The sequence below is a fragment of the Schistocerca nitens genome, chromosome 2 (assembly GCF_023898315.1).
Source record: "Schistocerca nitens isolate TAMUIC-IGC-003100 chromosome 2, iqSchNite1.1, whole genome shotgun sequence".
Classification (NCBI taxonomy): Eukaryota; Metazoa; Arthropoda; class Insecta; order Orthoptera; family Acrididae; genus Schistocerca; species Schistocerca nitens.
Genome location: NC_064615.1, coordinates 1,025,404,987 through 1,025,417,725, shown reverse-complemented (window position 1 = coordinate 1,025,417,725; position 12,739 = coordinate 1,025,404,987). Strand labels below are relative to the sequence as shown.

The 12,739-nt window shown below is 39.3% G+C and overlaps 1 protein-coding gene across 1 annotated transcript in view; it reads right to left on the bottom strand.

Moving 5' to 3' along the window:
* The window catches only part of LOC126234771 (adhesion G-protein coupled receptor G4-like), a 218,133-nt gene that overhangs the window by 47,215 nt on the left and 158,179 nt on the right, over nucleotides 1-12,739 (bottom strand). The window lies entirely within an intron of this gene.

The window sequence follows — 12,739 nt, the reverse complement described above, 5'->3', positions numbered from 1 at the left end:
AAAACAAAGGAATGGATCAGGAAATTGGAAGAAAGTGTAAGACATACTTATCGATGTAATGAAAATGGAATGGAGGTGGCAGATCTAGGCAGGCAAGGGGATGGTCAAAGCTGTGCAATGAACATTTACAGTGCATTCAGATGAGTTACCTGTATGCACTGTAAATTTTCATTGCGCATTTTTGACATTTTAGGAAACGACATTTTTCGATTTTGTAATGATGATTTGAAAATGCGTCTCGGCCCGAAACTAGTCATCGAAAGAATAAAAAGTAAAACTTTGCCACTTTGATTGCTTTTTTGTTCTACGGATTAACAGAAGTTGCTACCCAAGCTATGTCACTTATTCGTCGGTCTCTTTGACCGGTGTTCCACTCTTTCAAGAGTTCTGTTGTCTTTGGCGGAACATTTGATCAATTGCATTCTAAGTGTTGCTGTAACACTGTGGTTGATATTTTTATGTTCATAGAGGAACGAAAAAAATCGTGACAATTCACATTTGATGTTTCTGTTTCAACTATTCCATTTTCACGCACATATTCGAATTTACTATGCCAACTTGTACCACCAAGAGAAAGGTCCGCATTAAAAATTCGTTAAAATATACTGGATCTAGCCTTTTGGCTTTACCAAAGACATGACACTGGTTTGCTATGTCCCCCTAAAAAATAAGGCAGTCCTATTTTCTACACCGACATTTCATTCCAAATTCAGTGAAATGGTAAACCTGAAACCGTGTCTTTTTATAACGCCATAAAACGTGGGACAGACACGCTAGATGTGAAGTGCAGTATTTATTTTCCTAATCGTAAAACAAGAAGGTGGGCGTTAGCTACTTTTTACCACATGGTGACCATGGCTCGATCGAACTCAACTATTCTTTATGGATTTTTTTGAAGAAAAAAACCTTTTCACGTTTTGATTTCCTGAAAAGGATTTCGCTATATTTGCTCCACGATTTCGTGAAATCCCGACTGAAATTCTCCAATTTGCCTCAAGAGCTAAAAAATATTACTTCATCTGTACAAACAGAGGCAGAAAAAGAAAGAAAATCGTTAGCCAATGTAATAAATTTTTAGTTCGAGTTGATTACACTTCATGTCCAACAGAAAAACTTTTTTAAAAAAAATGCCTCGATTTTATCAAAAAAAAAAAGAGGAAAACTGCCTAGAAGTGCATTTCTTGTGAAGGGCCAAAGTACTTCAAGAGTTCACGGAAAGTGTGCAAAACTTATGGGATGAATAACAAACCTTGAATTTTGTTCTTGCATTACTTCTGGGTATTCAGTTTCTTTACACTGCAACAATAATTATGTTAAAAATGTATTTCTAAACGAGTAAGGTGTAAACAAGCACATATTGCAAATCAAACTTCTTTCTAGCAATAAATTTGTTTTTATTGGTAGTTTAACAATGGTTATGGTTTCAAAATTTATTGTTTTGTTTATTTATCGTTAAAGAGCGATAAAAAACGATGTGGAAGTGCGAAAAAGTAAAAAAGGGCGAGAAAAATACCGTTTAAAAGACTTAGGAGACCGATGTTCCATGTTACTGCCGAATAAAAGATGTTCCAGTTAAAGGGATTAGTTTTCAGGAATTACTTCTGAACAACCTCAGAAATTTCGCTGGCGTTCATTAGACTACTTGTATTCTCTCTACTTGTAAATTCTTATCACAATGTTATTAATTTTAGCCAATCGGATTGTTTAATTAACAGTGCAAGTTGGCCTATGGTGGCGGCAGTTCTCAGTCTGCCAAATGACTAAAACGTCGTGCCATGTGAAATCTTATGGGAGTCAACTGCTAAGGTCATCAGTTCCTAAGTGTACACACTACTCAACCTAAATTATCCTAAGGACAAACACACACACCCATGCCAGAGGGAGGACTCGAACCTCCGCCGGGACAGCCGCACAGTCCATGACTGCAGGGCCTTAGACCGCTCGGCAAATCCCGCGCGGCTACAGATTTATTAACTGGTATCAAGGTGAAGAGAGAACAAAGATATAAACAGAACCTTCAACTGTATAACATTTCATTAACACAAACTCGGGTTTTTTGGCAATACACTTGGGGACCCTGACTGGAATTTACGTGTAAATGAGACTGGCTACTGTGTGTGGAAGGATGCCAGTCTAGCCAAGGACACTCTTCTGTATCGTTCACCTGACTGGTCTTTCGCCTCAAAATATAATTAAGCATGCAATGGACACTGGGAGTGATTACCGCGAGTACAAGGCTGCTATAAAAAAATGGCTGTATAAACGATTGATAGACTTCTGAAATTGCCGAATCTGCACAACATTACCGATATAGCTGGTGAAAGACGAGATGCTGTCGTCTGTGTGTGGGCACTGCCTAAGCGTCGTACTGCGGGAGATGACGCCACGTCCTCTGTGATTGTCTCACGTCCGCGAAAATATAAAGTTTCATCCGTGTGTCCGGACGTCTTTACCACTAACTGCTCTCTCTCTGTGTATAAACAGAAGAGCTCTAGCGACTGTACTTCACGACAGTCAAGAAACAAGTCCCTGCCTCTCACGTTGCTCAAAACCTTCCAAAAAACAGTCTTTCTCTCAGACGTTCTTGAATAAACCTATCATGGCCCATTACTGGTTACCATGACAATCATGTTTTCATGTTTTCTAGCAATGAGATACGATCTTCCTCAACCAATCAATGCAGTGCAGTACACATTCTGTTCTAAAAAAAAAAAAAAAAAAAAAAAAAAAAGAGCTAAGAGGTCCGGCACCCAAACCTCCGGTGCATTATTTCACAAGATGAGGGAAACTTCCTAGTGAAAACAAGCTCTGTCTTCTCGTCCATAAAACGATTTAGTGGGCGCCGTTTTGGTGAGGAGCGGCGGCATCCAAGGAGCGTGACATCCGCAGAAATTCGTCGTCCCGACTCACAAGGTAGGCTGTTTGTTCTTGTAATAAACACGTTAGCCGGGTGCCAGCCCGACGCCGCTTTACTTGGACCCACATGCGTAGATCAGGCTCCCACACCACGTCCACTCGCTAATAAAGCCGTTAGGCCGGCGCCAGGATGCCCGTCGCAGCCAGTTTCTAAAGAAGTGTCATTTCACATTCAGCCACGGCGTTCCCACCCTCTTCCTTGGCCGCTAGCGGAGCAAGGACGTCCGTCAGAAAGGCGGCCCATGAACCACTGCCCTGCAGAGCCCACGGCCAGTTCAGTGACTGCAGAGGAATCCGCGAACTCGCTTGCTGCTCGTTGAAAGTTCTAAAGCTGCTCTTAAAGCAATGGTCACCTCCATCTGTCTCCATAGCCGAGTTTAATTCTACTACTGCTACTCAAGTCATGCAAGTACTGTGAGATCAGTCAGTGGTTTACCCTAACCCTCATAGTCCATCAGATCAAAATCAGTCAGGGAAAATTTAATACACCAAAGGCGAATGAAACTGCATGATAAAACCAAAACAAAATGAAACGGGAAGTGCCTTATGGGTATTAACACGGCAGTGGCCTTTCCAGAAGGCCACACTGCCATCTTTCAGTAGCAGATCTAATGTCTGTTGGTAATAGTCACTTCTAATAATGACTGCATGTACCACTCAATATGATCTCGGTTAATGATATTACCATGAGTACGGTATGCTAAAAGTTGAAGTATCACTATCATGAATAAAAGAAACTGGTAACAAGAACTTGTCTTTCGTAGTCTTACGTCTTCCAATTCTGTAGGTCTGTTTGAAGTTATGCAGCCATCCACTGTGTCCTTTGAAATCACTGTGATGTGTGTCGCACGCAATCAGTTTGATGCGCATACTGTAGTAGGTCACTATCATGCACATCCTGTAAATCGTATCGAGCACCTTGAAACGCCGCGCGGTCTTAATCGCCTTGCCACAGTTCGCGCGTCCCCCCCCCCCCCCTCCTTTCCCCTTCGAGTTCTCCCTCGGGCATGGGTGTTTGTTGTGTCCTTAGCGTAAGTTAGTTTATGTTAGATTAAGTGTAAGCCTAGAGACCGATGACCTCAACAGTTTGGTCCCATAGCAACTTACCACCAAACATCACTGAAACGTGCGAACATCAGTTTTTGTAACAAATGGGCCTTCTCTCCCCTTGAATATCCGTAATTTTTCTTATGCACTACACAGTCATATTGCTCCGGAGTTATTCAAAGTCTGTTCATGACTGTTTTTTTAATGCTAGGGATAACCTTCCACGCATGTAATTATGTTTAATATCCGCTCCTTGGTCAACGATTGTCCTTTTCTAATTTTCGCTGGAGACAGGATTTGTGGCTCCCTTTCTGATAAGAATGATGAACTGCATGGCTCGAGACCTGTTTCAATATCATTCTCACTTGTTAAGCATGTATGGTCATCATTGTACTCCTCATTTACATTGTCAGCACATTCGAGCGAATATGACACCAAATATTCCACTGACTCATATTAAAGAAACACCAATATTTCATCTGCCACTTCTTTCTCACTCTGCGAAATTCCTTGGGTTGACAAATGTTGTTGCAGATATAATTCAATGTTTGCTTTGTTTATCTTTGACATCGCTCTGCTTTGTATCAGCACCGCTAGCAGTGTAGCACTTTTGTGAGTTATTCGTTGACTAAGCAGTTCAACTACGGGCCGTAGCCTCATTCTGTGCTCACCATTGGATACCTCCAGTCCCTTCCCCTGTTGCCATTAGCAGCCAATTTTGGGTTACATGGTAGACAAAACGTGGGGCGTCGAATGCTGTTAACATCATTGGCCTTTTGCGACCTCGCAGTCAAGGGGTTTCATGTCAGAGTGTAATTACCCCCGATTGGGAACCATTACTTGAACGTAACCTAGATGAGAGTACTAAATTTTTCATAATATGTGACAGGATGCGAGAAATTTGTCATACTGTTCATATGGTCGCATCAATGGAAGCCATGACACTTAAATACGTATAAGATGTACTTCATGTCAAAATATCGAAGAGCTAAATATAATTTTGGATAATTAGTTTAACTTGCTCAGTTATTGTTTTGTTGAAAAGGTAATAGACTACAGCTTTCTTAGTTTTCATGTTGTTCAATTCATAAAAAAATGTACAAGCCGTAGCGTGAGTAGCCTTGCACCTGGTCAGTGCCGCGTGCAAAATGCGCGAACGTAGACAGGGATCGGAAGCAGTAGTCAGATGTCGGAAGGTTGTTGTGATAGACGCGTGCGAAAGCAAGAGAGATGCGTTTTTATGTAACGATGTTGAGAGAGCTTATTTAAATGTGAGTGAAGTAAAGACTGAAGACATCCTGAGTTGGGTGATACGACAAGTCGTCTTCTTCAAGTAAATGGTCGGACTGCAAGAATTTCCGATTGCATTGATGGCAAAGTCGCCAGCGCCTAACCAGGACGTAATGGAGTCGAAATGTGCATTTTTATCAACAACAGTATTGTTTTAGTACCAAGTGTGCTAAGAATATTAAAATTTCAGTTCACTTTTCCATCTTCCATGTGAGTTTGCAGAGTAATAATATTTCGTTCGCGCAGGTATATTTTTAGCCAAGCATGTAGCAATTTATACCAGTAAGGAGAAGTTAAGACATCTTCCAGCGGCCTTTCCATCTCAACTACGCCGTCTCAGCTTGGAACAACAAAAGGCAAGGCAGAAAACTTTTGTTAAATAATTTTCAGATATGTTCCGAAAACAGCCAGTTAGTAATTTCAATTTTTCACCAGTTTAGTAGTAATATAGAACAAGTTATTGGGATTATTGTAACATTCCTCTTTGTTAAAGTAAATTCAGTTTAGATATCAGTATTTTTATTCAAATTTATTTGTAGCACTGTATAAAGACAAAAACTTGTCGACCTATTCATCGACACACTACGATGTTATATGCTCCTTGAATGCTGCACTATTAGTGCAAAGGCAATATAGTCGCCTTTTTATCAGTCATTTGTTTAAAATTATCTTTCATTTAATTACAAAAGTTATTCTAAAGAATTAATTAAAGTTGAAATAAATTCAGTGCATTTTTGATCAAAAATAGCAAGTGCGCCGAGACCATTAAAATTTCTGCTTACTTTTCCATTTTGCATCTAAGTTTACAGAGAAATAAAACTTCATTCACACAGGTGGATTTTCAGTCAAACAAGTCGGTAAAGTCATCTAAATTTACTAAAATTAATTTAAGTTCGAAACATCAATACGTTCACATTTAGAAATGTGGAACAAAATTTGCTTCTTCAGATTTGCTTCTTTTACAAAGAGTACCTCATGGTAAGTGATCAATGCTCTCCTCGGGTCCTGATGAGGTTATTCAAGGATGTAGCCGAAAGGGGGAGGGGGGGGGGGATCCAGGCGTCCAGACCACTCCTTACCCATACTACCTAACTGAAGTTAGGCACAACCTAATGTCCGTGTCGTGTGATTGAAAGATTTATGATTTTCAATCATACGACGGAAAAGGGATACGTACTGTCGATAGCCAACAAGGTTTCCTATAGATTTAAGCTATCCATATATTGACAGCACTGTAGGCTAACGCCCATACCTAATTTAGCCAAGACCAACTACTGCACGTTGTTGCCCTTACTGAGCTCAGTTGTTGTTTTGTCAGTCAGTTCAGTTCTTACTTGCAGTTGAATTTAATCGAAGTGCTACTATTTACTGTTGTTGTGCTGTGTGTTATTATGACAGTTTCTAATTAGGAACATATTTGAAACAAGAAAGAAGAAAAGTACCAATTTTGATTCGTACACTTGCATTACAATAAGTTAAAAATATGCAGAAGCTACTATAATAGCCTGATTACCTGTCAACAGCTGTTTATTGTTAGCACTGGAGTCTTTATTTGGAGACTGGCAGAACTTTGACGATGCAACAATTCAGTATTTCACAAGGCAGCAGAGCGGTAAGCAACATTACAGGTAACGTTATGTCAAAATCAGTGCATAAAAGTACACTTGGATTTGCCTGTATCGCTACGATATCGCACTGATCAACAAAAATATCGCCCAAACATCGATGGTTGCATTTCCTTAGAAAATTTGCTCAAAATTCTATCACTAGTAGCCGAAATATTGCTTAAACTGGTTACCTGAGTGGTATTCAATTATGAAAACCAGAGATGATGCGGAACGACGGGGAGGGATCTCTGGAAGGCAGATGGGGTATGTGAGGATAAAACATTCTATATGTCGTTTGTTTCTGAAATAGTTTTTCCAGTGGGCTGCTTGAATTCGTCCCAGCCAATCGTGCCCTGTATCCTCATCCCGTTTCGTCGAAAATCTATTTAAGCTCTTTTAATGCTATTATAACTGAAGCCAGGAATTCCACGAACAATTAAATCTTAAAATATGCATGCATTCGTGCACTATCCAATCATCAGACATGCACAGTTAAAGAAAAGCTATGCAGTATCAGATTTCCTTCTTTTCTTGTGATGGATTTTATTTATTTTTTATTGAACAATAATAACAAGTGTGGAGGGGGAGGAGTAACAACCTCGTAAAAAAACCAGGGTCCGTCCGGCTCCAGATGGTAGCACCCTGTCATAGGGCCCCTGCCTAGGGTTACTAGGTGAAACCCAGCCAACGGTCTCAATGGCGGAAGAGGAACAATTTCCCAACGGCAGAGAGAGCGGAAGAGCTAACTCCAGGGCTTACTACCTTGGTTTTAATGTCGGATTCGGGGCAACCCGATCCCCTAATTTATTATCCAACAATTACTGCAAAGCATGATGGGAACGTCGTCAAAGATAGACACTACTCCAAGAGGTAGACCGAATGGCAAATCCTCCGTTGTTCGTAGAAACAATGCAAAGGGGTCAAAGGATTTTGGAGGACCCCAACCAACATGTATGCAGCCCTCAACACTGAAATTTAAGAAAGCAACTATGTTTGCAACCCTAAATGTAAACTCTCTAATTAAAGTAGAAAAATTGAAATTATTGATTGAAAAGCTGAACCAGAAAGAAATTTTAATATGTGCATTGCAAGAAACAAGGTTTTTAGATGAAACTGCTTTAGATTTTGAAAACTATCGTTTATTTAAAGGAAAACCAGGTAAAATCTTAATGAAACAAATGCCATACCTGGGAACAGCATTTCTGGTACATCACTCAATTTTAGATTCAGTTACTAACTTCTACTCGAGTTCTGAGAGACTATCCATTCTTGAGATTAAATGTAAAAACAAAGGATACTCTATAATCAACTGCCATGCACCCATAAACCAGGACAACAAAAATAACCCGGAGAAAGTTGAAGAATTTTGGGAGATACTTGAAATGGAACTGGATAGGTGCTCAAAGAAGAACATCAAAATGTTAGTAGGCGATTTTAACGCACAAATAGGAAGGGAGAAAAAATACCATGGAACAGTAGGCCTCTTCCCAGGTCACAAAAGAACTTCAAAAAATGGAGAAAGGCTTATAGAGGTATGTAGGCATTTCAACTTGAAAATAATGACAACACATTTCAAAAAGCTGAGCCGAAAAACTAAAACATGGAGATCACCAAATCCACTTCTCGGAGAATTCCAAATTGACCATGTGGCTATCTCACTTCATTGTCAAGAAGAAATTCAAAACACTAAAGTGCTGAAAAGCCTTGATGTTGATTCAGACCACTATTTGACTACGATTAAATTCAGACCACTCCCATTTCGAAAAGAGAAGAAAACCTTTTACAAAATTCCAAAATATAACACAGAAACTTTAAAAAATGAAGAAATTAAACAACGGTTTCAAAGAGCATTGCACAAAGATAGCGATGGCATATCCGCAATAAATAAGGAAGCGGGATGGGAGGAGATCAAAAACGAAATAGTTGAAATAGCAAAAGAAAATTGTCTCGTGAAAAGAGTAAGAAGACATCCATGGTGGGACAATGAATGTGATGAGAACCTGGAGAAGAGACAGAAATTGTGGCAGAAATGGAACTCCACAAAAGATCCTCAAGATCTTGACAATTTTAAAATCCAGAGAAGAGAAACAGCTAAGCTTTTCCGTAATAAAAAAAGAAGACAATTTCAGGATAACCTAGAACAGATTGAGGAAGACTTTAAAAGAAATAATTCTAGAGATTTCTACAAAACTTTCAGAAAACAGCTAACCAAATACCAATCCCCAAATTTATGTTTTAAAGATGAAGAGAACAAGCTAGGTTTGACAAACAAGACTAATTGTGAAATATTAGCAAAATATTTCGAGAATCTACTAAATTGTGAACCCCCCAAAGATAAAATGAGTTTTGAAAACCACCGAAATACTAATACCGAGTCAAAACCTCCAGACGCTGAAGAAATAAAACACATAATACACAGTCTAAAAAACAATAAAGCCCCAGGTGAAGACTCCATAGTACCAGAAATCCTAAAAATAATGGATACCAACCTCCCACAAGTTTTGGAACATATGTTTAAGAAGATCTGGGACGAAGAAAGAATTCCTGAAGACTGGCAGTGTGCCCTGATACACCCACTACACAAAAAGGGGGATAAGATGAATGTTAATAATTATAGAGGGATCTCGCTACTACCAGTAGGATACAAAATTTTGTCAAGGAAATTACTTCAAATCGTGGAGCCAGTTCTGGATAAAAAAATAGGTGAATATCAAGCAGGTTTTAGACAAGGTAGATCCTGTGTTGAACTAATATTTAACCTGAAAACACTAATTCGTTACAGAATCTCAAGAGGCCAGAGATTTGCAATAGTATTTGTAGATTTCAAAAAAGCATACGACTCGGTAGATAGAGAAACATTACTGAAAGTATTGGAAGAATTTGGGGTCGATAAGAAAACAATTCAAATTATCAAACAGACGCTAACAAACAGTAAGGCCAAAGTTAAATTTATGGGTGAAATTTCAAGGAAGTTCGAAATTAAAACAGGTGTTAGACAAGGTGATGGTTTATCCCCAATCCTCTTCAACTGCGTACTGGAAAAGATATTGAGAATATGGAAAGAAGAACTCAAAGGCACCAAGAATGACATCAGAATTGGAACAAAAAAAGAAAAAATAGAAGTGGACTGTTTAGCTTTTGCAGACGATCTGGCAATAATTACAGAAAACGAAGAAATAGCTCAGAATTACTTGGAGAAACTACAAGAAGTTTCGGCCAGAGCTGGACTGCAGATTTCATTTGAAAAAACCGTGTATATGTCTAATCATAGAAATAACAAGAAAAATCTTATTACTAAATACGGCAATATTAAGAGAGTAGAAAAATTTAAGTATTTAGGTGAAATAATTCAAGTGAATGGTTTAGACAAGAGTGCAAACCAGGCGAGAGCAAGGAAAATGGAATTTGCTTTTCAAAAAACCAAAGACATATATAACAAAAAAAACATTTCGATTCAAGCTAAATTAAGAGATTATAAAACTGTCATTAGACCAGAATGCCTGTATGCATCGGAGTGCCTAACTCTTAACAAAAAGGGGGAAAATAGAAAACATGGAAAGGAAAGAAAGGAAAATTTTGAGAAAAATATTAGGACCGAGAAAGATTGGAGAAGAGTACAAGCTAAAGAGTAATAAGGAAATATACAAAACTATTGAGAAAGTGAGTGATGCAATGCGTAAACGCAGACTAACGTTTTATGGTCACCTGTCGAGGATGGATGGAAACAGACTAACAAGAAAAGTGTTTGAACATAGTAACAGGAACGAAAAAACCAACAATAAATGGATACAGATGGTGAAAAAGGATTTGGCCTATTTTAATGTCACCCGTGAGTCAATCAGGGACAGGAAAAAGTTTAGACAAATAGTGAACGAAATTAAGTGTTTTCCAGAAGAAACGAAACTAAAGAATAATAACAGGAAATGGTCGGAAGAGCGGAGGAGGAACCATTCGAAAATGATGAGAGGAAATATTGGGAAGAGAGAAAAAAGATCAAAAAGCCGGGCAAGTGAATTGTTGAACGTGGTCCAAAGATGGCCGAAATCGAAAGAAGAAGAATAACAACCAATTTTTATAAATTCCCCAACAACCGTGGTAGATCTGCGGGCTGAAGCGCTGAGCTAGCAACAACTGGATTTGGGAGACAAGGTGGTTCGAATCTTGAAAATTGGTTTCTGTGGTTTCCCATTTTCAACTTAGGCGATGCCGGTGCTGGTCCCTAACTATAGGCCAAAAACAACTGCTTCCGAATTTCTTTCCCGACAGATTCTAGTTCTCTTACAGTTGCAGCCTCTCTGATTAAATGAAAAGAGTGGCATCGAAGAGGAACAGAATATCTCTTCGGAGACTCCCAGCACTAAGAGCCATACCATAAATCGGTACGCAATCGACGGCATGCGTTACCTAATGTGTTCCAAAACGCCATGTATAAAAACAGGAATAACTCCGTGGTTCACGCCCGTGGTTCTTTTTGCGACAGAATGGTTGGGTCAAGCGTTTTGGATAGCCCTTGCGCTAGGAACCATTTGTATACCCCTTGCATCACTATCCTACAGTACAGGTTAAAATATGAATATTACACATCTGCTCCTGCTTAGGCAAATGAAGCACCAGTTGGTTCTTTTGCATTTCATGGGCGGTTCCTTAGAAATCCCCAAAAACTGGTTTTTTACCATTTTTCGTGCCAAAACCGTGCCGCGGATTCAAAGACAACAATGCACATAATAGGGCTAAAATTTCTACGATATATTCCTAAGATCTCGATCTCGAACAAAGCTGAAAATTTTGTTGATATGTTTATCCATTTCCGAGATACAGAGGTTCAAAGTCACCTACCATGTAAAAGTAAAATACGCACGTAAAATTCAGTGTGAGGCCTAATATAAATAATTGTAGAAAATTGTTCAAATTTTAACTTTACATTCGCTAGGAGTGCCACATTCCTGTTTCTAAAAATCTTTCTCAGTTATCGTGAAACAGCACGAAAACAAGGTTTCTGGGTATCGAAACCGAGCTGCAAATTCCAAGACGGTTGTGCACAGCAAATAGGTCTAACTTTTAATGTGTATCCTAAGGTCCCGATCTCAAACAACCTAAAAAAATTTCGTGATATCTTCATCCATTTCCACTATACAGAGATTAATGTTAATGTATCCGGAATGAGATTTTCACTCTGCAGCGGAGTGTGCACTGATATGAAACTTCCTGGCAGATTAAAACTGTGTGCCCGACCGAGAATCAAACTCGGGACCTTTGCCTTTGGCGAGCAAGTGCTATACCACACAGTTTTAATCTGCCAGGAAGTTTCATATCAGCGCACACTCCGCTGCAGAGTGAAAATCTCATTTTGGAAACATCCCCCAGGCTGTGACTAAGCCGTGTCTCCGCAGTATCCTTTCTTTCAGGAGTGCTAGTTCTGGGATACTGAAGAAGTAAAGCTGTGAGGAGGGGGCGTGAGTCGTGCTTCGGTAGCTCTGATGGTAGAGCACTTGCCCGCGAAAGGCAAAGGTCCAGAGTTCGAGTTTTGATCGGGCACACAGTTTCACTCTGCCAGGAAGTTTCAATGTTAATGTACTTGCAAGCATAAAATACGCACGTAAAATCCTGCGTTTCGCGAAAATGTAGTTTACAAAGTAAATATGCTGTTAAGTGTCACCATTATCCTCAGAATGGTTTCGGAATCCCATGTTGTAGTGCTGAGGCACATTCAAAATTTTTGTGCACACAAAATCCGGTCTGAAGTGTAAAATTAGTTTTGCGTTATTTCAATTTCACGTAAGTAAACTATCAAAATTCTAATGACCCATAAAGTTCTTCATATGAATGGCATGCCTTGTTGTAGCAGGGAAAAGAATAGAAGTAGTAGAAAAATGCTCCTA